General features: G+C 42.4%; 1 protein-coding gene across 8 annotated transcripts in view; it reads left to right on the top strand.

Moving 5' to 3' along the window:
- The window catches only part of LOC139753730 (tuberin-like), a 582,506-nt gene that overhangs the window by 297,358 nt on the left and 263,017 nt on the right, over window positions 1–22,131 (top strand). The window lies entirely within an intron of this gene.

Genomic DNA, 22,131 nt, shown 5'->3' with positions numbered 1-22,131 from the left:
CCTATCCCTGGGGATAAGGGAGAAATAATACTTCCCACTCATTCCTCACGTGTCGTAGAAGGCGACTAAAGGGTACAGGAGCACGGGGCTGGAAACCCTCCCCCTCCTTGTTTTTTAACTTTCTAAAAGGGGAAACTGAAGAAGGAGTCACGCGAGGAGTGCTCATCCTCCTCGAAGGCTCAGATTGGGTGTCTAAATGTGTGTGGATGTAACCAAGATGAGAAAAAAAAAGAAGAGATATGTAGTATGTTTGAGGAAAGGAACCAGGATGTTTTGGCTCTGAGTGAAACGAAGCTCAAGGGTAAAGGGGAAAAGTGGTTTGGGAATGTCTTGGGAGTAAAGTCAGGGGTTAGGGAGAGGACGAGAGCAAGGGAAGGAGTAGTACTACTCCTGAAATAGGAGTGGTGGGAGTATGTGATAGAGTGCGAGAAAGTAAACCCTAGATTGATATGGGTAAAACTGGAAGTGGACTGAGAGAGATGGGTGATTATTGGTGCATATGCACCTGGGCATGAGAAGAAAGATCACGAGAGGCAAGTGTTTTGGGAATAGCTGAATGAGTGCGTTAGTGGTTTTGATGCTCGAGACCGGGTTATAGTGATGGGTGATTTGAATGGAAAGGTGAGCAATGTGGCAGTTGAGGGAATAATTGGTATACATGGGGTGTTCAGTGTTGTAAATGGAAATGGTGAAGAGCTTGTAGATTTATGTGCTGAAAAAGGACTGGTGATTGGGAATACCTGGTTTAAAATGAGAGATATACCTAAGTATACGTATGTAAGTAGGAGAGATGGCCAGAGAGCATTATTGGATTACGTGTTAATTGATAGGCGTGCGAAAGAGAGACTTTTGGATGTTAATGTGCTGATGGGTGCAACTGGAGGGATGTCTGATCATTATCTTCTGGAGGTGAAGGTGAAGATTTGTAGAGTTTTTCAGAAAAGAAGAGAGAATGTTGGGGTGAAGAGAGTGGTGAGAGTAAGTGAGCTTTGGAAGGAGACTTGTGTGAGGAAGTACCAGGAGAGACTGAGTTCAGAATGGAAAAAGGTGAGAACAAAGGAGGTAAGGGGAGTGGGGGAGGAATGGGATGTATTTAGGGAAGCAGTGATGGCTTTGTGCAAAAGATGCTTGAGGCATGAGAAGCATGGAAGGTGGGTAGATTAGAAAGGGTAGTGAGTAGTTTATTAGTGAAAGAAAAAAGAGAGGCATTTGGACGATTTTTGCAGGGAAGTAATGCAAACGAGTGGGAAATGTATAAAAGAAAGAGACAGGAGGTGAAGAGAAAGATGGAAGTGGTGAAAAGGGGGCAAATGAGAATTGGGGTGAGAAAGTATTAAATTTTAGGGAGAATCAAAAGATGTTTTGGAAGGAGGTAAATAAAGTGCATAAGACAAGGGAACAAATGGGAACTTTAGTGAATGGGGCTAATGGGGAGGTGATAACGAGTAGTTGTGAAGTGAGAAGGAGATGGAGTAAGTATTTTGAATGTTTGTTGAATGTGTTTGATGATAGAGTGGCAGATATAGGGTGTTGTGGTCGAGGTGGTGTGCAAAGTGAGAGGGTTAGGAGAAATGATTTGGTAAACAGAGAAGAGGTAGTAAAAGCTTTGCGGAAGATGAAAGCCGGCAAGGCGGCGGGTTTGGATGGTATTGCAGTCGAATTCATTAAAATAGGGGGTGACTGTATTGTTGATTGGTTGGTAAGGTTATTTAATGTATGTATGACTCATGGTGAGGTGCCTGAGGATTGGTGGAATGCTTGCATAGTGCCATTGTACAAAGGCAAAGGGGACAAAGGTGAGTGCTCAAATTACAGAGGTATAAGTTTGTTGAGTACTCCTGGTAAATTATATTGGAAGGTATTGATTGAGAGGGTGAAGGCATGTACAGAGCATCAGATTGGGGAAGAGCAGTGTGGTTTCAGAAGTGGTAGAGGATGTGTGGATCATGTGTTTGCTTTGAAGAATGTATATGGGAAATACTTAGAAAAGCAAATGGATTTGTATGTAGCATTTTTGGATGTGGAGAAGGCATATGATAGAGTTGATAGAGATGCTCTGTGGAAGGTATTAAGAATATATGGTGTGGGAGGAAAGTTGTTAGAAGCAGTGAAAAGTTTTTATCGAGGATATAAGGCATGTGTACGTGTAGGAAGAGAGGAAAGGGATTGGTTCTCAGTGAATGTAGGTTTGCGGTAGGTGTGTGTGATGTCTCCATGGTTGTTTGATTTGTTTATGGATGGGGTTGTTAAGGAGGTGAATGCAAGAGTTTTGGAAAGACGGGCAAGTATGCGGCCTGTTGTGGGTGAGAGATCTTGGGAAGTGAGTCAGTTGTTGTTCGCGGATGATACAGCACTGGTGGCTGATTCATGTGAGAAACTGCAGAAGCTGGTGACTGAGTTTGATAAAGTGTGTGAAAGAAGAAAGTTAAGAGTAAATGTGAATAAGAGCAAGGTTATTAGGTACAGTAGGGTTGAGGGTCAAGTCAGTTGTGAGGTAAGTTTGAATGGATAAAAACTGTAGGAAGTGAAGTGTTTTAGATATCTGGGAGTGGATCTGGCAGCGGATGGAACCATGGAAGCGGAAGTGAATCATAGGGTGGGTGAGGGGGCAAAAATTCTGGGAGCCTTGAAGAATGTGTGGAATTCGAGAACATTATCTCGGAAAGCAAAAATGGGTATGTTTGAAGGAATAGTGGTTCCAACAATGTTATATGATTGCAAGGTGTGTGCTATGGATAGAATTGTGCGGAGGAGGGTGGATGTGCTGGAAATGAGATGTTTTAGGACAATATGTGGTGTGAGGTGGCTTGATCGAGTAAGTAATAATAGGGTAAGAGAGATGTTTGGTAATACAAAGAGTGTGGTTGAGAGAGCTGAAGAGGGTGTTTTGAAATGGTTTGGCCACATGGAGAGAATGAGTGAGGAAAGATTGACAAAGAGGATATATGTGTTAGAGGTGGAGGGAACGAGGAGAAGTGGGAGACCAAATTGGAGGTGGAAAGATGGAGTGAAAAAGATTTTGAGTGATCGGAGCTTGAACATGCAGGAGGGTGAAAGGCGTGCAAGAAATAGAGTGAATTGGAATGATATGGTATACCAGGGTCGATCTGCTGTCAATGGATTGAACCAGGGCATGTGGAAAGTTGTGTGGGGCCTGGATGTGGAAAGGGAGCTGTGGTTTCGCTGCATTATTGCGTGACAGCTAGAGACTGGGTGTGAACGAATGGGGCCTTTGTTTGTCTTTTCCTAGTGCTACCTCGCACACATGAGGGGGGAGGGGGATGGTATTCCATGTGTGGCGAGGTGGCTATAGGAATGAATAAAGGCAGACAGTGTGAATTGTGTGCATGGGTATATATGTGTGTGTCTGTGTGTGTATATATGTGTGTACATTGGGATGTATAGGTGTGTATATTTGCGTGTGTGGACGTGTATGTATATACATTGTGTATGGGGGTGGGTTGGGCCATTTCTTTCGTCTGTTTCCTTGTGCTACCTCGCAAACGCGGGAGACAGCGACAAAGCAAAATAAGATAAATGAATAAATAAATATAAATATGTGTGTGTGTGTGTGTGTGTGTGTGTGTGTGTGTGTGTGTGTGTGTTTGAGGGGATTGGCCATTCTTCATCAGTTTCCTGTCACCAGATTACTGACGTGGGAAACAACATTGATCAAGTATAATAGAGAGGGAGAAAGAATACTTTTCATTTTTCCCCTCATGTTGTATAAGGTGACTAAAGGGCACAGGAGCAGGGGCCTAGAACCCCCCCCCCTTATCTATATATCTAAAATGGGAAAGAGAAGGAGTCAAGCAGAGATTGCTCAACCTCCTTGAAGGATGAGATTGGGGTGTCTGAATATGTGTGGTTTTAACAAAGATGAGAAGAAAGGAAAGATAGGTAGTATATTTGAGGAAAGAAACCTAGATATTCTGGCTCTGAGTGAAACGAAACTTAAGGGTAAAGGGGAAAAGTGGTTTGAGAGAGTCTGGACACAAGCCATGGGTTGGTGAGAGGACAAGAGCTAAGGAAGGAGTAGGACTACTACTAAAGCAGGAGTTGTAGGAGTATGTGATTGAGTGTAAGAAAGTAATTTCCAGATTGATATAGGTAAAACCGATAGTGGATGGAGAAAGATGGGTGATTATTGGTACCTGTGCACCTGTTCATGAGAAGAAAAATCATGAGAGGCAAGTGTTCCAGGAGCAGCTGAGTAAGTGTGTTAGCAGCTTTGATGCATGAGACCAGGTTTTAGTAATAGGTGGTTTAGATGCAAAGGTGAGTGATGTAGCAGTTGAGGGTATAATTAGTGTACATGGGGTGTTCAGTGACGTAAATGGAAATGGTGAAGAGCTTGTGGATTTGTTTGCTGAAAAAGACTGGTGATTGGGAATACCTGATTTAAAAAGAGAGATATAGATAAGTATACGTATGTGAGTAGGAGAGATGGCCAGAGGGCATTGTATTATTACGTGTTAATTGGTAGGTGTGTAAAAGTGGGACTTTTTGATGTTAATGTGCTGAGAGGGGCAGCTGGAGGGATGTCTGATTACTATCTTGTGGAGGCGAAGGTGAAGATTTGTAGAGGTTTTTAAGAAAAAAAAGTGAATGTTGGGGAGAAGAGAGTGGTGAGAGTAAGTGTGCTTGGAAAGGAGACTTGCGTGAGGAAGTACCAGGAGAGACTCAGTGTAGCAAACGATGTATGGGGAGTGGATGAGGAATGGGATGTATTTAAGGAATCTGTGATGGTTTGCACAAAAGATAAATGTGGCATGAGAAAGGTGTGAGGTGGGCAGATTAGAAAGGGTAGTGAGTGGTGGGATGAAGACGTAAGGTTGTTGGTGAAAGAGAAGAGAGAGGCATTTGGATGATACTTACAGGGAAGTATTGCAAAAGGCTGGGAGATGTACAAAAGTAAGTGGCAGGAGGTCAAGAGAAAGGTGTTCGGGTTGAAAAAAAGGGCAAATGAGAGTTAGGGTGAGAGAGCATTATCAAATTTTAGGGGGAATAAAAATATGTTTATTTTAAGAAGGTGAGTAATGTACATAACACGAGAACAAATGGGAAATTGAGTGAAGGGGGAATGGGGAGGTAATAACCGGTAGTGATGAAGTGAAAAGGAGATGGAATGAGTATTTTTGAAGGTTTGTTGAATGTGTTTGATGATAGAGTGGCAGATATAGGGAGTTTTGGTCAGAATGGTGTTTGAAGTGAGAAGATCAGGGAGAATGGTTTGGAAGAGAAAAGAGGTAATGAAAGCTTTGCGGAACATGAAATTTAGAAAGGCTGTGAGTTTTGATGGTATTGCAGTGGAATTTGTGAAAAAGGGGATGACTGCATAGTACAAAGGCAAAGGGGATAAAGGTGAGTGTTCCAACTACAGAAGCTTAATTTTGTTGAATATTCCTGGAAAATTATATGGGAGGGTATTGATTGAGAGAATGAAGGTATGTAAAGAGCTTCAGACTGGGGAGGAGCAGTGTGGTTTCAGAAGCGGTAAAGGATGTGTGGATCAGGTGTTTGCTTTAAAGAATGCATGTGAGAAATACTTAGAAAAACAGATGGTTTTGTATTTACCGGTTTTGGATCTGGAGAAGGCGTATGATAAGGTTGATAGAGATGCTTTGTGGAAGGTTTTAAGAGTATATGGTGTGGGAGGTAAGTTGCTAGAAGCAGTAAAAAGTTTTCACTAAGGATGTAAGGCATATGTACGAGTAGGAAGAGAGGAGAGTGATTGATTCCCTATGAATATCAGTCTGCGGTGGGGATGCATTATGTCCCCATGGTTGTTTAATTTATTCATGGATGGGATGGTTAGGGAGGTAAATGCATATTTTTTGGAGACTCTTGGGGATGTGAGGGCCTAGGAAGTGAGTCAGTTGTTTGCTGATGATACAGCTCTCATGGCTGATTCATATGAGGAACTGTAGAAGTTGGTGAGTGAGTTTGGAAAAGTGTGTGAAAGGAGAAAGTTAAGAGTAATTGTGAATAAAAGCAAGGTTATTAAGTTCAGTAGGGTTGAGGGACAAGTTAATTGTGATGTAAGTTTGAGTGGAGAAAAATTGGAGGAAGTGAAGTGTTTTAGATATCTGGGAGTGTGCTTAGCAGCGAATTGAACCATGGAAGCAGAAGTGAGTCACAGGGTCGGGAGGGGGCGAAGGTTTGAGAGTGATGAAGAATGTGCAGAAGGAGAGAGCGTTATCCTGGATAGCAAAATTGGATGTGTTTGAAGGAATAGTGGTTCCATTAGTATTATATAATTGTGAGCCATTGGTCATAGATGGGGTTTGTGTGGAGGAGGATGGATGTGTTGGAAATGAAATGTTTGAGGACAATATGTGAGGTGTTTTGATCTAGTAAGTAATGAAAGGGTAAGAGAGATGTGTGGAAATAAAAAGGTGTGGTTGAGAGAGCAGAGGAGGGTGTGTTGAAATGGTGTGGAGATATGGAGAGAATCAGAGTTAAGATTGACAAAGAGGATATATGTGTCAGAGGTGGAGGGAACAAGGAGAAGCGGAGACCAAATTGGAGGTGGAAGAAGGAGTGAAATAGATTTTGAGTGATTGGGGCATATACACACAGGAGGATGAGAGGCTTGTAAGGAATAGAGTGAATTGGAATGATCTGGTATACCGGGGTCAATGTGCTGTCATTGGACAGAACCTGGGCTTGTGAAACATCAGGGATAAACCATGGAAAGGTGCGTGGGGCCTGGACGTGGATAGGGAGATGTGGTTTTGGTGCACATGTTCCTGGCTTTATTTTGCTAGTGCAGGAAATGGCAACAAATATGAAGTAAGAATGGAAGGTCACTTTCACTGGTGTCCCCAAAATTCATTGGATACTGTGTTAAGAATTTTCAAATATTCTAGAAATGCAATTTAATTGGTATTTTAGGATTAACAAGTTCATGATTTTCTGAATGATATATAGAGTTCAACTTGTTTGCCATATACTCTATAAAGTAATGCTGCTTCACTTTATGGCACATGAAGTATATTCAGTTTGGAATTTTATTTATTATTTATTTTGCTTTGTCGCTGTCTCCCGCGTTTGCGAAGTAGCGCAAGGAAACAGACAAAAGAAATGGCCCAACCCACCCCCATACCCAATGTATACACACACACGTCCACACACGCAAATATACATACCTATACATCTCAATGTACACATATATATACATACACAGACACATACATATATACCCATGCTCACAATTTACACTGTCTGCCCCCAGTCACTCCCATCGCCACCTCGCCACACATGGAATACCTTCCCCCTCCCCCCTCATGTGTGTGAGGTAGCACTAGGAAAAGACAACAAAGGCCCCATTCGTTCACACTCAGTCTCTAGCTGCCATGCAATAATGCCCGAAACCACAGCTTCCTTTCCATATCCAGGCCCCACACAACTTTCCATGGTTTACCCCAGACGCTTCACATGCCCTGATTCAATCCACTGACAGCACGTCAACCCCGGTATACCACATCGATCCAATTCACTCTATTCCTTGCCCTCCTTTCACCCTCCTGCATGTTCAGGCCCCGATCACTCAAAATCTTTTTTACTCCATCTTTCCACCTCCAATTTGGTCTCCCACTTCTCCTCGTTCCCTCCACCTCCGACACATATATCCTCTTGGTCAATCTTTCCTCACTCATTCTCTCCATGTGCCCAAACCATTTCAAAACACCCTCTTCTGCTCTCTCAACCACACTCTTTTTATTTCCACACATCTCTCTTACCCTTACATTACTTACTCGATCAAACCACCTCATACCACACATTGTCCTCAAACATCTCATTTCCAGCACATCCACCCTCCTGCACACAACTCTATCCATAGCCCATGCCTCGTAACCATACAACATTGTTGCAACCACTATTCCTTCAAACATACCCATTTTTGCTTTCCGAGATAATGTTCTCGACTTCCACACATTCTTTAAGGCTCCCAGGATTTTCGCCCCCTCCCCCACCCTATGATTCACTTCCACTTCCATGGTTCCATCCGCTGCCAGATCACTCCCAGATATCTAAAACACTTCACTTCCTCCAGTTTTTCTCCATTCAAACTCACCTCCCAATTGACTTGACCCTCAACCCTACTGTACCTAATAACCTTGCTCTTATTCACATTTACTCTTAACTTTCTTCTTCCACACACTTTACCAAACTCAGTCACCAGCTTCTGCAGTTTCTCACATGAATCAGCCACCAGCACTGTATCATCAGCGAACAACAACTGACTCACTTCCCAAGCTCTCTCATCCCCAACAGACTTCATACTTGCCCCTCTTTCCAAAACTCTTGCATTCACCTCCCTAACAACCCCATCCATAAACAAATTAAACAACCATGGAGACATCACACACCCCTGCCGCAAACCTTTGAAGAATGTATGTGAGAAATACTTAGAAAAGCAAATGGATTTGTATGTAGCATTTATGGATCTGGAGAAGGCATATGATAGAGTTGATAGAGATGCTCTGTGGAAGGTATTAAGAATATATGGTGTGGGAGGCAAGTTGTTAGAAGCAGTGAAAAGTTTTTATCGAGGATGTAAGGCATGTGTACGTGTAGGAAGAGAGGAAAGTGATTGGTTCTCAGTGAATGTAGGTTTGCGGCAGGGGTGTGTGATGTCTCCATGGTTGTTTAATTTGTTTATGGATGGGGTTGTTAGGGAGGTGAATGCAAGTGTTTTGAAAGAGGGGCAAGTATGAGTCTGTTGGGATGAGAGAGTTTGGGAAGTGAGTCAGTTGTTGTTCGCTGATGAAACAGCGCTGGTGGCTGATTCATGTGAGAAACTGCAGAAGCTGGTGACTGAGTTTGGTAAAGTGTGTGAAAGAAGAAAGTTAAGAGTAAATGTGAATAAGAGCAGGTTATTAGTACAGTAGGGTTGAGGGTCAAGTCAATTGGGAGGTAAGTTTGAATGGAGAAAAACTGGAGGAAGTAAAGTGTTTTAGATATCTGGGAGTGGATGTGGCAGCGGATGGAACCATGGAAGCGGAAGTGGATCATAGGGTGGGGGAGGGGGCGAAAATTCTGGGGGCCTTGAAGAATGTTTGGTAGTCGAGAACATTATCTCGGAAAGCAAAAATGGGTATGTTTGAAGGAATAGTGGTTCAACAATGTTGTATGGTTGCGAGGCGTGGGCTATGGATAGAGTTGTGCGCAGGAGGATGGATGTGCTGGAAATGAGATGTTTGAGGACAACGTGTGGTGTGAGGTGGTTTGATCGAGTAAGTAACGTAAGGGTAAGAGAGATGTTGGAAATAAAAAGAGCGTGGTTGAGAGAGCAGAAGAGGGTGTTTTGAAATGGTTTGGGCACATGGAGAGAATGAGTGAGGAAAGATTGACCAAGAGGATATATGTGTCGGAGGTGGAGGGAACGAGGAGAAGTGGGAGACCAAATTGGAGGTGGAAAGATGGAGTGAAAAAGATTTTGTGTGATCGGGGCCTGAACATGCAGGAGGGTGAAAGGAGGGCAAGAATAGAGTGAATTGGATCGATGTGGTATACCGGGGTTGACGTGCTGTCAGTGGATTGAATCAGGGCATGTGAAGCGTCTGGGGTTAAACCATGGAAAGCTGTGTAGGTATGTATATTTGCATGTGTGGACATATGTATATACATGTGTATGGGGGTGGGTTGGGCCATTTCTTTTGTCTGTTTCCTTGCGCTACCTCGCAAACGCGGGAGACAAAAAAAAAAAAAAGATATATATAAAGGTTAAATATGGAGAAACATTAGTGTAGGCCTTTTTCCTTTAAGGATGGTTAATGATAAGCATAAAGTAATAAATGATGTCCTAGAATGAAAAGGTCATAGTACCATGTGGTAACAAGATGATTGGAGAATGCTCTGAAATATAGTATTGAAAATACAGAATGATTTTGGAAGATATTAGAATTTTTGGGAGAATAAAAAGATGTTTCGGAAGGAGGTAGATAAAGTGCATAAGACAAGAGAACAAATGGGAAATTGAGTGAAGGGGGAATGGGGAGGTAATAACCGGTAGTGATGAAGTGAGGAGCAGATAGATTGTTTTGAAGGTATGTTGAATGTGTTTGATGATAGAGTGCAGATAAAGGGTGTTTTGGTCAGGGTGATGTGCGAATTCAGAGTGAGAAGGTCAGGGAGAATGGTTTGGTAAACAGAGAAGAGGTAGTGAATACCTTTGGAAGATGAAAGCTGGCAAGTTGGCGGGTTTGGATGGTATTCCAGTGGAATTTTTTAAAAGGGTAGCTGTGTTGTTGACTGGTTGGTTAGGGATATTCAATGTATGTATGAATCAGGGATAAGTGCTTGAGGATTGGTGGAATGCATGCATAGTGCCATCGTACAAAGGCAAAGGGGATAAAGGTGAGTGCTCAAATTACAGAGGTATAAGTTTGTTGAGTATTCTTGAGAAATTATTTGGGAGGGTATTGATTGAGAGGGTGAAGGCATGTACAGAGCATCAGATTGGGGAAGAGCAGTGTGGTTTCAGAAGTGGTAGAGGATGTGTGGATCAGGTGTTTACTATGAAGAATGTAAGCGAGAAATCCTTAGAAAAAAAGGTGGATTTGTATGTATCATTTATGGATCTGGAGAAGGCATATGATAGAGTTGATAGAGATGTTTGTGGAAGGTTTGAAGAGTATGTGGTGTGAGAGTTGCATTGCTAGAAGCAGTGAAAAGTTTTTGCCAAAGATGTAAGGCATGTGCATGAGTAGGAAGAGAGGAAAGTGAATGTTTCCAGTGAATGTTGGTTTGTGGCAGGGGTGCATGATATCTTCATGGCTGTTTAAATTGTTTATGGATGGGGTGGTTAGGGAGGTGAATGAAAGAATTTTGGAGAGAGGGGCAAGTATGAAGTCTGTTGGGATGAGAGAGCTTGGAAGTGAGTCAGTTGTTGTTTGCTGATGATACAGCACTGGTGGCTGATTCGGGTGAGAAACTGCAGAAGTTGGTGACTGAGTTTTAAAGCATGTGAAAGAAGAAAGTTGAGAGTAAATGTGAATAAGAGCAAGGTTATTAGGTTCAGTAGGGTTGAAGGACAAGTAAATTGGGAGGTAAGTTTGAATGGAGAAAAACTGGATGAAATGAAGTGTTTTAGATATCTAGGAGTGGACTTAGCGTTGGATGGAACCATGGAAGTCGATGTGAGTCGCAGGGTGGGGGAGGGGCGAAAATTCTGGGGGCCTTGAAGAATGTGTGGAAGGTGAGAACGTTATCTCATTGAGCAAAAAAAAATAGGTATGTTTGAAGGAATAGTGATTCCAACAGTGTTACATGGTTACAAGGCATGGGTTATAGATAGGGTTGTGTGGAGGAGGGTAGATGTGTTGGAAATGAAATGTTTAAGGACAATATGTGGTGTGAGGTATTTTGATTGAGTAAGTAATCAAGGGGTTAGAGAGATGTGTGGTAATAAAAAGTGTGTGGTTGAGAGAGCAGAAGAGGGTGTTTTGAAATGGTTTGGACACATGGAGAGAATGAGTGAGGAAAGATTGACAAGAGGATATATGTGTCGGAGGTGGAGGGAACAATAGGCATGAGACCATATTGGAGGAGGAAGGATGGAGTGAAAAAGATTTTGTGTGATCGGGGCCTGAACATGCAGGAGGGTGAAAGGCTTGCAAGGAAGAGTGAATTGGATATGATGTGGTATACCGGGGATCGACATGCTGTCAATGGATTGAACCAGGGCCTGTGAAGGGTCTGTGGAGCCTGGATGTGGAAAGGGAGGTGTGGTTTCGGTATATTACACATGACAGCTAGTGACCGAGTGTAAATGAATGTGGCCTTCGTTGTCTCTTCCTGGCGCTACCTCAATGGGGTGTTCAAACTACAGAGGCATAGGTTTGTTGAGTATTCTTGAGAAATTATTTGGGAGGGTATTGATTTAGAGGGTGAAGAGGGTATTGATTGAGAGGGTGAAGGCATGTACAGAGGACAAGATTGGGGAGGAACAGTGTGGTTTTAGAAGTGGTAGAGGATGTGTGGATCAGGAGTTTGCCTTGAAGAATGTATGTGAGAAATACTTAGAAAAGCAAATGGATTTGTATGTAGCATTAATGAATTAGGAGAAAGCATGTGATAGGGTTGAGAGAAATGCTTTGTGGAAGGTTTTAAGAGTATATGGTTTGGGAGGTAAGCTGCTAGAAGCAGTGAAAAGCTCTTACCAAGGATGTAAAGCATGTGTATGAGTAAGAAGAGAGGAGAGCGATTGGTTCCCAGTGGTTGGTCGGTATATGGCAGGGGTTTGTGTAATGTCTTCACAGTTGTTTGATATATTTATGGATGGGGTGGTTAGGGAGCTAGATGCAAGAGTTTTGGAGAGAGGTTGAGTATGCAATACTTTGTGGATGAGAGGGACTAGGGCATGAGTCAGTTGTTGTTTGCTGATGATACAGCACTGGTGGCTGATTCATGTGAGAAACTGCAGAAGTTAGTGACTGAGTTTGGGAAAGCATGTGAAAGAAAAAATTTGAGAATAAATCTGAATAAGAGTAAGGTTATCAAGTTCAGTAGGGTTGAGGGATAAAGAAATTGGGATGTAAGTGTGAATGGAGAAAAATTGGAGGAAGTGAAGTGTTTTAGATATCTGGGAGTGGATTGGCAGCGAATGGAATGATGGAAGTGAATCACAGGATGGGGGACGGGGCGAAGGTTCTGGGGAGTTGTTTGAAGAATGTATGTGAGAAATACTTAGAAAAGCAAATGGATTTGTATGTAGCATTTATGGATCTGGAGAAGGCATATGATAGAGTTGATAGAGATGCTTTGTGGAAGGTTTTAAGAGTATATGGTGTGGGAGGTAAGTTTGAATGGAGAAAAACTGGATGAAATGAAGTGTTTTAGATATCTGGGAGTGGATCTGGCAGCAGATGGAACCATGGAAGCAGAAGTGAGTCACAGGGTCGGGAGGGGGCGAAGGTTTGAGAGTGATGAAGAATGTGTGGAAGGTGAGAACGTTATCTCATTGAGCAAAAAAAAAAAAAAATAATATATATATATATATATATATTTTTTTTTTTTTTTGTCGCTGTCTCCTGCGTTTGCGAGGTAGCGCAAGGAAACAGACGAAAGAAATGGCCCAACCCACCCCCATACACATGTATATACATACGTCCACACACGCAAATATACATACCTACACAGCTTTCCATGGTTTACCCCAGACGCTTCACATGCCTTGATTCAATCCACTGACAGCACGTCAACCCCGGTATACCACATCGATCCAATTCACTCTATTCCTTGCCCTCCTTTCACCCTCCTGCATGTTCAGCCCCGATCACTCAAAATCTTTTTTACTCCATCTTTCCACCTCCAATTTGGTCTCCCTCTTCTCCTCGTTCCTCCACCTCCGACACATATATCCTCTTGGTCAATCTTTCCTCACTCATTCTCTCCATGTGCCCAAACCACTTCAAAACACCCTCTTGTGCTGTCTCAACCACGCTCTTTTTATTTCCACACATCTCTCTTACCCTTACATTACTTACTCGATCAAACCACCTCATACCACACATTGTCCTCAAACATCTCATTTCCAGCACATCCATCCTCCTGCGCACAACTCTATCCATAGCCCACGCCTCGCAACCATACAACATTGTTGGAACCACTATTCCTTCAAACATACCATTTTTGCTTTCCAAGATAATGTTCTCGACTTCCACACATTCTTTAAGGCTCCCAGATTTTCGCCCCCTCCCCCACCCTATGATCCACTTCCGCTTCCATGGTTCCATGCGCTGCCAGATCCACTCCCAGATATCTAAAACACTTCACTTCCTCCAGTTTTTCTCCATTCAAACTTACCTCCCAATTGACTTGACCCTCAACCCTACTGTACCTAATAACCTTGCTCTTATTCACATTTACTCTTATATTATATATATATATTTTTTTTTTTTATACTTTGTCGCTGTCTCCTGCGTTTGCGAGGTAGCGCAAGGAAACAGACGAAAGAAATGGCCCAACCCACCCCCATACACATGTATATACATACGTCCACACACGCAAATATACATACCTATACCATCTCAATGTAACATATATATACATACACAGACACATACATATATACCCATGCTCACAATTTACACTGTCTGCCCCCCAGTCACTCCCATCGCCACCTCGCCACACCATGGAATACCTTCCCCCTCCCCCCTCATGTGTGTGAGGTAGCACTAGGAAAAGACAACAAAGGCCCCATTCGTTCACACTCAGTCTCTAGCTGCCATGCAATAATGCCCGAAACCACAGTTCCTTTCCATATCCAGGCCCACACAACTTTCCATGGTTTACCCCAGACGCTTCACATGCCTTGATTCAATCCACTGACAGCACGTCAACCCCGGTATACCACATCGATCCAATTCACTCTATTCCTTGCCCTCCTTTCACCCTCCTGCATGTTCAGCCCCGATCACTCAAAATCTTTTTTACTCCATCTTTCCACCTCCAATTTGGTATATATATATATATAAATAAATATATGAATAATAATGGCCCCAGGACCCCTTTCATGGGGTTTCTGCAGCTTCCATGTTGCACTCCAAGCAGGAAAATGATACTCTTTTGAAGCAAAATGTTCATTGATAAAATTGAACCTTGTTTTGTTCTTTTATGATTATACAACTTTGCTGAATGAAAAATTTTCGATTTCCATGTCAGAAGTGGTAGAGGATGTGTGGATCAGGTGTTTACTATGAAGAATGTAAGCGAGAAATCCTTAGAAAAAAAGGTGGATTTGTATGTATCATTTATGGATCTGGAGAAGGCATATGATAGAGTTGATAGAGATGCTCTGTGGAAGGTATTAAGAATATATGGTGTGGGAGGCAAGTTGTTAGAAAGCATGAAAAGTTTTTATCGAGGATGTAAGGCATGTGTACGTGTAGGAAGAGAGGAAAGTGATTGTTCTCAGTGAATGTAGGTTTGCGGCAGGGGTGTGTGATGTCTCCATGGTTGTTTAATTTGTTTATGGATGGGGTTGTTAGGGAGGTGAATGCAAGAGTTTTGGAAAGAGGGGCAAGTATGAAGTCTGTTGGGGATGAGAGACTTTGGGAAGTGAGTCAGTTGTTGTTCGCTGATGATACAGCGCTGGTGGCTGATTCATGTGAGAAACTGCAGAAGCTGGTGACTGAGTTTGGTAAAGTGTGTGAAAGAAGAAAGTTAAGAGTAAATGTGAATAAGAGCAAGGTTATTAGGTACAGTAGGGTTGAGGGTCGAGTCAATTGGGAGGTAAGTTTGAATGAAGAAAAACTGGAGGAAGTAAAGTGTTTTAGATATCTGGGAGTGGATGTGGCAGCGGATGGAACCATGGAAGCGGAAGTGGATCATAGGGTGGGGGAGGGGGTGAAAATCCTGGGAGCCTTGAAGAATGTTTGGTAGTCGAGAACATTATCTCGGAAAGCAAAAATGGGTATGTTTGAAGGAATAGTGTTTCCAACAATGTTGTATGGTTGCGAGGCGTGGGCTATGGATAGAGTTGTGCGCAGGAGGATGGATGTGCTGGAAATGAGATGTTTGAGGACAACGTGTGGTGTGAGGTGGTTTGATCGAGTAAGTAACGTAAGGGTAAGAGAGATGTGTGGAAATAAAAAGAGCGTGGTTGAGAGAGCAGAAGAGGGTGTTTTGAAATGGTTTGGGCACATGGAGAGAATGAGTGAGGAAAGATTGACCAAGAGGATATATGTGTCGGAGGTGGAGGGAACGAGGAGAAGTGGGAGACCAAATTGGAGGTGGAAAGATGGAGTGAAAAAGATTTTGAGTGATCGGGGCCTGAGCATGCAGGAGGGTGAAAGGAGGGCAAGGAATAGAGTGAATTGGATTGATGTGGTATACCGGGGTTGACGTGCTGTCAGTGGATTGAATCAGGGCATGTGAAGCGTCTGGGGTAAACCATGGAAAGCTGTGTAGGTATGTATATTTGCATGTGTGGACATATGTATATACATGTCTATGGGGGTGGGTTGGGCCATTTCTTTCGTCTGTTTCCTTGCGCTACCTCGCAAACGCGGGAGACAAAAAAAAAAAAAAGATATATATAAAGGGTTGAAATATGGAGAAACATTAGTGTAGGCCTTTTTCCTTTAAGGATGGTTAATGATAAGCATAAAGTAATAAATGATGTCCTAGAATGAAAAGGTCATAGTACCATGTGGTAACAAGATGATTGGAGAATGCTCTGAAAATAGTATATGAAAGATACAGAATGATTTTGGAAGATATTAGAATTTTTGGGAGAATAAAAAGATGTTTCGGAAGGAGGTAGATAAAGTGCATAAGACAAGAGAACAAATGGGAACATTGGTGAAGGGGGCAAATGGAGAGGTAATAACAAGTAGTGATGAAGTGAGGAGCAGATAGATTGTTTTGAAGGTATGTTGAATGTGTTTGATGATAGAGTGGCAGATAAAGGGTGTTTTGGTCAGGGTGATGTGCGAAGTGAGAAGGTCAGGGAGAATGGTTTGGTAAACAGAGAAGAGGTAGTGAATACCTTTGGAAGATGAAAGCTGGCAAGTTGGCGGGTTTGGATGGTATTCCAGTGGAATTTTTTAAAAGGGTAGCTGTGTTGTTGACTGGTTGGTTAGGATATTCAATGTATGTATGAATCAGGGTTAAGTGCTTGAGGATTGGTGGAATGCATGCATAGTGCCATCGTACAAAGGCAAAGGGGATAAAGGTGAGTGCTCAAATTACAGAGGCATAAGTTTGTTGAGTATTCTTGAGAAATTATTTGGGAGGGTATTGATTGAGGGGGTAAAGGCATGTACAGAACATCAGATTGGGGAAGAGCAGTGTGGTTTCAGAAGTGGTAGAGGATGTGTGGATCAGGTGTTTACTATGAAGAATGTAAGCGAGAAATCCTTAGAAAAAAAGGTGGATTTGTATGTATCATTTATGGATCTGGAGAAGACATATGATGGAGTTGATAGAGATGTTTGTGGAAGGTTTGAAGAGTATGTGGTGTGAGAGTTGCATTGCTAGAAGCAGTGAAAAGTTTTTGCCAAAGATGTAAGGCATGTGCATGAGTAGGAAGAGAGGAAAGTGAATGGTTTCCAGTGAATGTTGGTTTGTGGCAGGGGTGCATGATATCTTCATGGCTGTTTAAATTGTTTATGGATGGGGTGGTTAGGGAGGTGAATGAAAGAATTTTGGAGAGAGGGGCAAGTATGCAGTCTGTTGTGGATGAGAGGGCTTGGGAAGTGAGTCAGTTGTTGTTTGCTGATGATACAGCACTGGTGGCTGATTCGGGTGAGAAACTGCAGAAGTTGGTGACTGAGTTTTAAAGCATGTGAAAGAAGAAAGTTGAGAGTAAATGTGAATAAGAGCAAGGTTATTAGGTTCAGTAGGGTTGAAGGACAAGTAAATTGGGAGGTAAGTTTGAATGGAGAAAAACTGGATGAAATGAAGTGTTTTAGATATCTAGGAGTGGACTTAGCGTTGGATGGAACCATGGAAGTCGAAGTGAGTCGCAGGGTGCGGGAGGGGCTGAAGGTTCTGGGAGCGTTGAAGAATGTGTGGAAGGTGAGAACGTTATCTCATTGAGCAAAAAATAGGTATGTTTGAAGGAATAGTGATTCCAACAGTGTTACATGGTTACAAGGCATGGGTTATAGATAGGGTTGTGTGGAGGAGGGTAGATGTGTTGGAAATGAAATGTTTAAGGACAATATGTGGTGTGAGGTATTTTGATTGAGTAAGTAATCAAGGGGTTAGAGAGATGTGTGGTAATAAAAAGTGTGTGGCTGAGAGAGCAGAAGAGGGTGTTTTGAAATGGTTTGGACACATGGAGAGAATGAGTGAGGAAAGATTGACAAAGAAGATATACATGTCAGAGGTGGAGGGAACAATAGGCATGAGACCATATTGGAGGAGGAAGGATGGAGTGAAAAATATTTTGAGTGATCTGGGCCTGAACATACAGGAGGGTGAAAGGCTTGCAAGGAAGAGTGAATTGGAATGATGTGGTATACCAGGGTCGACATGCTGTCAATGGATTGAACCAGGGCCTGTGAAGGGTCTGTGGAGCCTGGATGTGGAAAGGGAGGTGTGGTTTCGGTATATTACACATGACAGCTAGTGACCGAGTGTAAATGAATGTGGCCTTCGTTGTCTCTTCCTGGCGCTACCTCAATGGGGTGTTCAAACTACAGAGGCATAGGTTTGTTGAGTATTCCTGGGAAATTATATGGGAGGGTATTGATTTAGAGGGTGAAGAGGGTATTGATTGAGAGGGTGAAGGCATGTACAGAGGACAAGATTGGGGAGGAACAGTGTGGTTTTAGAAGTGGTAGAGGATTTGTGGATCAGGAGTTTGCCTTGAAGAATGTATGTGAGAAATACTTAGAAAAGCAAATGGATTTGTATGTAGCATTAATGAATTAGGAGAAAGCATGTGATAGGGTTGAGAGAAATGCTTTGTGGAAGGTTTTAAGAGTATATGGTTTGGGAGGTAAGCTGCTAGAAGCAGTGAAAAGCTCTTACCAAGGATGTAAAGCATGTGTATGAGTAAGAAGAGAGGAGAGCGATTGGTTCCCAGTGGATGTCGGTATATGGCAGGGGTGTGTAATGTCTTCACAGTTGTTTGATATATTTATGGATGGGGTGGTTAGGGAGCTAGATGCAAGAGTTTTGGAGAGAGGTTGAGTATGCAATACTTTGTGGATGAGAGGGACTAGGGCATGAGTCAGTTGTTGTTCTCTGATAATACAGCTCTAGTGGCTGATTCATGTGAGAAACTGCAGAAGTTAGTGACTGAGTTTGGGAAAGCATGTGAAAGAAAAAATTTGAGAATAAATCTGAATAAGAGTAAGGTTATCAAGTTCAGTAGGGTTGAGGGATAAAGAAATTGGGATGTAAGTGTGAATGGAGAAAAATTGGAGGAAGTGAAATTGTTTAGACATCTGGGAGTGGACTTGGCAGCGAATGGAATGATGGAAGTGAATCACAGGATGGGGGACGGGGCGAAGGTTCTGGGAGCAATGAATAATTTGTAGGAGAGAATATTATCTTGGAGAGCAAAAATGGGTATGTTTGAAGGAATAGTAGTTCCAACAATATTGTATGGTTGCAAGGCATGGGATATAGATAAGGTTGTATGGAGGAGAGTGGATGTGTTGGAAATGAAATGTTTGAGGACAATATGTGGTGTGAGGTGGTTTGATTGAGCAAGTAATGAAAGGGTAAGAGAGATGTGTGGTAATAAGAAGAATGTGGTTGAGAGAGCAGAAAAGGGTGTGTTGAAATAGTTTGGACATATGGAGAGAATGAGTAAGGAGAGATTGATAAAGAGAAGAAGCGGGAGACCAAATTGGAGGTGAAATGATGGAGTGATAAAGATTTTGAGCAACCAGGGCCTGAACTTACAGGAGGGTGAAAGGAGTGCAAGGAATTGAGTGAATTGGAATGATGTGGTATACTGGGGTCGACATACCGTCAATGGATTGAACCAGGGAATATGAAGCATCTGTGGTAAACCATGGAAAGGTGTGTGGGACCTGGATGTGGATAGGGAGCTGTAGTTTTGATGCATTACGCTTGAGAGTTACAGACTAAGTGTGAATGAATGTGGCCTTTTTTTTTTGTCTTTTCCTGGTACTACCTTGCTGAAGCAAAGGGTAGCGATGCAGTTTCCAGTGGGGAGGGGTAACGCCAGGAATAGATGAAGGCAAGCAAGTATGAATATGCACATGTGCATATGTCTATATGTCTGTGTATGTGTGTGTGTATATATAAATAAATATATGAATGAATATATATAAATAAATAAATATATATATATATATATATATATATATATATATATATATATATATATATATATATATATATATATATATATATATATTTTTTTTTTTTATACTTTGTCGCTGTCTCCCGCGTTTGCGAGGTAGCGCAAGGAAACAGACGAAAGAAATGGCCCAACCCCCCCCATACACATGTACATACACACGTCCACACACGCAAATATACATACCTACACAGCTTTCCATGGTTTACCCCGGACGCTTCACATGCCTTGATTCAATCCACTGACAGCACGTCAACCCATGTATACCACATCGCTCCAATTCACTCTATTCCTTGCCCTCCTTTCACCCTCCTGCATGTTCAGGCCCCAATCACACAAAATCCTTTTCACTTCATCTTTCCACCTCCAATTTGGTATATATATATATATATATATATATATATATATATATATATATATATATATATATATATATATATTATCCCTGGGGATAGGGGAGAAAGAATACTTCCCACGTATTCCCTGCGTGTCGTAGAAGGCGACTAAAAGGGAAGGGAGCGGGGGGCTGGAAATCCTCCCCTCTCGTTTTTTTTTAATTTTCCAAAAGAAGGAACAGAGAAGGGGGCCAGGTGAGGATATTCCCTCAAAGGCCCTCTTCTGCTCTCTCAACCACGCTCTTTTTATTTCCACACATCTCTCTTACCCTTATGTTACTTACTCGATCAAACCACCTCACACCACACATTGTCCTCACATCTCATTTCCAGCACATCCATCCTCCTGCGCACAACTCTATCCATAGCCCATGCCTCGCAACCATACAACATTGTTGGAACCACTATTCCTTCAAACATACCCATTTTTGCTTTCCGAGATAATGTTCTCGACTTCCACACATTCTTCAAGGCTCCCAGGATTTTCGCCCCCTCCCCCACCCTATGATCCACTTCCGCTTCCATGGTTCCATCCGCTGCCAGATCCACTCCCAGATATCTAAAACACTTTACTTCCTCCAGTTTTGCTCCATTCAAACTTACCTCCCAATTGACTTGACCCTCAACCCTACTTTACATAATTACCTTGCTCTTATTCACATTTACTCTTATATATATATATAATCAGCGAACAACAACTGACTCACTTCCCAAGCTCTCTCATCCCCAACAGACTTCATACTTGCCCCTCTTTCCAAAACTCTTGCATTCACCTCCCTAACAACCCCATCCATAAACAAATTAAACAACCATGGAGACATCACACACCCCTGCCGCAAACCTACATTCACTGAGAACCAATCACTTTCCTCTCTTCCTACACGTACACATGCCTTACATCCTCGATAAAAACTTTTCACTGCTTCTAACAACTTGCCTCCCACACCACATATTCTTAATACCTTCCGCAGAGCATCTCTATCAACTCTATCACATGCCTTATATATATATATATATATATATATATATATATATATATATATATATATATATATATATATATATATATAAGGCATGTGATAGAGTTGATAGAGATGCTCTGTGGAAGGTATTAAGAATATGTGGTGTGGGAGGCAAGTTGTTAGAAGCAGTGAAAAGTTTTTATCGAGGATGTAAGGCATGTGTACGTGTAGGAAGAGAGGAAAGTGATTGGTTCTCAGTGAATGTAGGTTTGCGGCAGGGGTGTGTGATGTCTCCATGGTTGTTTAATTTGTTTATGGATGGGGTTGTTAGGGAGGTGAATGCAAGAGTTTTGGAAAGAGGGGCAAGTATGAAGTCTGTTGGGGATGAGAGAGCTTGGGAAGTGAGTCAGTTGTTGTTCGCTGATGATACAGCGCTAGTGGCTGATTCATGTGAGAAACTGCAGAAGCTGGTGACTGAGTTTGGTAAAATGTGTGAAAGAAGAAAGTTAAGAGTAAATGTGAATAAGAGCAAGGTTATTAGGTACAGTAGGGTTGAGGGTCAATTCAATTGGGAGGTGAGTTTGAATGGAGAAAAACTGGAGGAAGTGAAGTGTTTTAGATATCTGGGAGTGGATGTGGCAGCAGATGGAACCATGGAAGCGGAAGTGGATCATAGGGTGGGGGAGGGGGCAAAAATTCTGGGGGCCTTGAAGAATGTGTGGAAGTCGAGAACATTATCTCGGAAAGCAAAAATGGGTATGTTTGAAGGAATAGTGGTTCCAACAATGTTGTATGGTTGCAAGGCGTGGACTATGGATAGAGTTGTGCGCAGGAGGATGGATATGCTGGAAATGAGATGTTTGAGGACAATGTGTGGTGTGAGGTGGTTTGATCGAGTAAGTAACGTAAGGGTAAGAGAGATGTGTGGTAATAAAAAGAGCGTGGTTGAGAGAGCAGAAGAGGGTGTTTTGAAATG

The sequence above is a fragment of the Panulirus ornatus genome, chromosome 15 (genome assembly GCF_036320965.1).
Source record: "Panulirus ornatus isolate Po-2019 chromosome 15, ASM3632096v1, whole genome shotgun sequence".
In the NCBI taxonomy this organism is placed as follows: domain Eukaryota; kingdom Metazoa; phylum Arthropoda; class Malacostraca; order Decapoda; family Palinuridae; genus Panulirus; species Panulirus ornatus.
The sequence above is the reverse complement of the archived record's forward strand: the minus strand, read 5'-3'. Positions and strand labels throughout refer to the sequence as shown.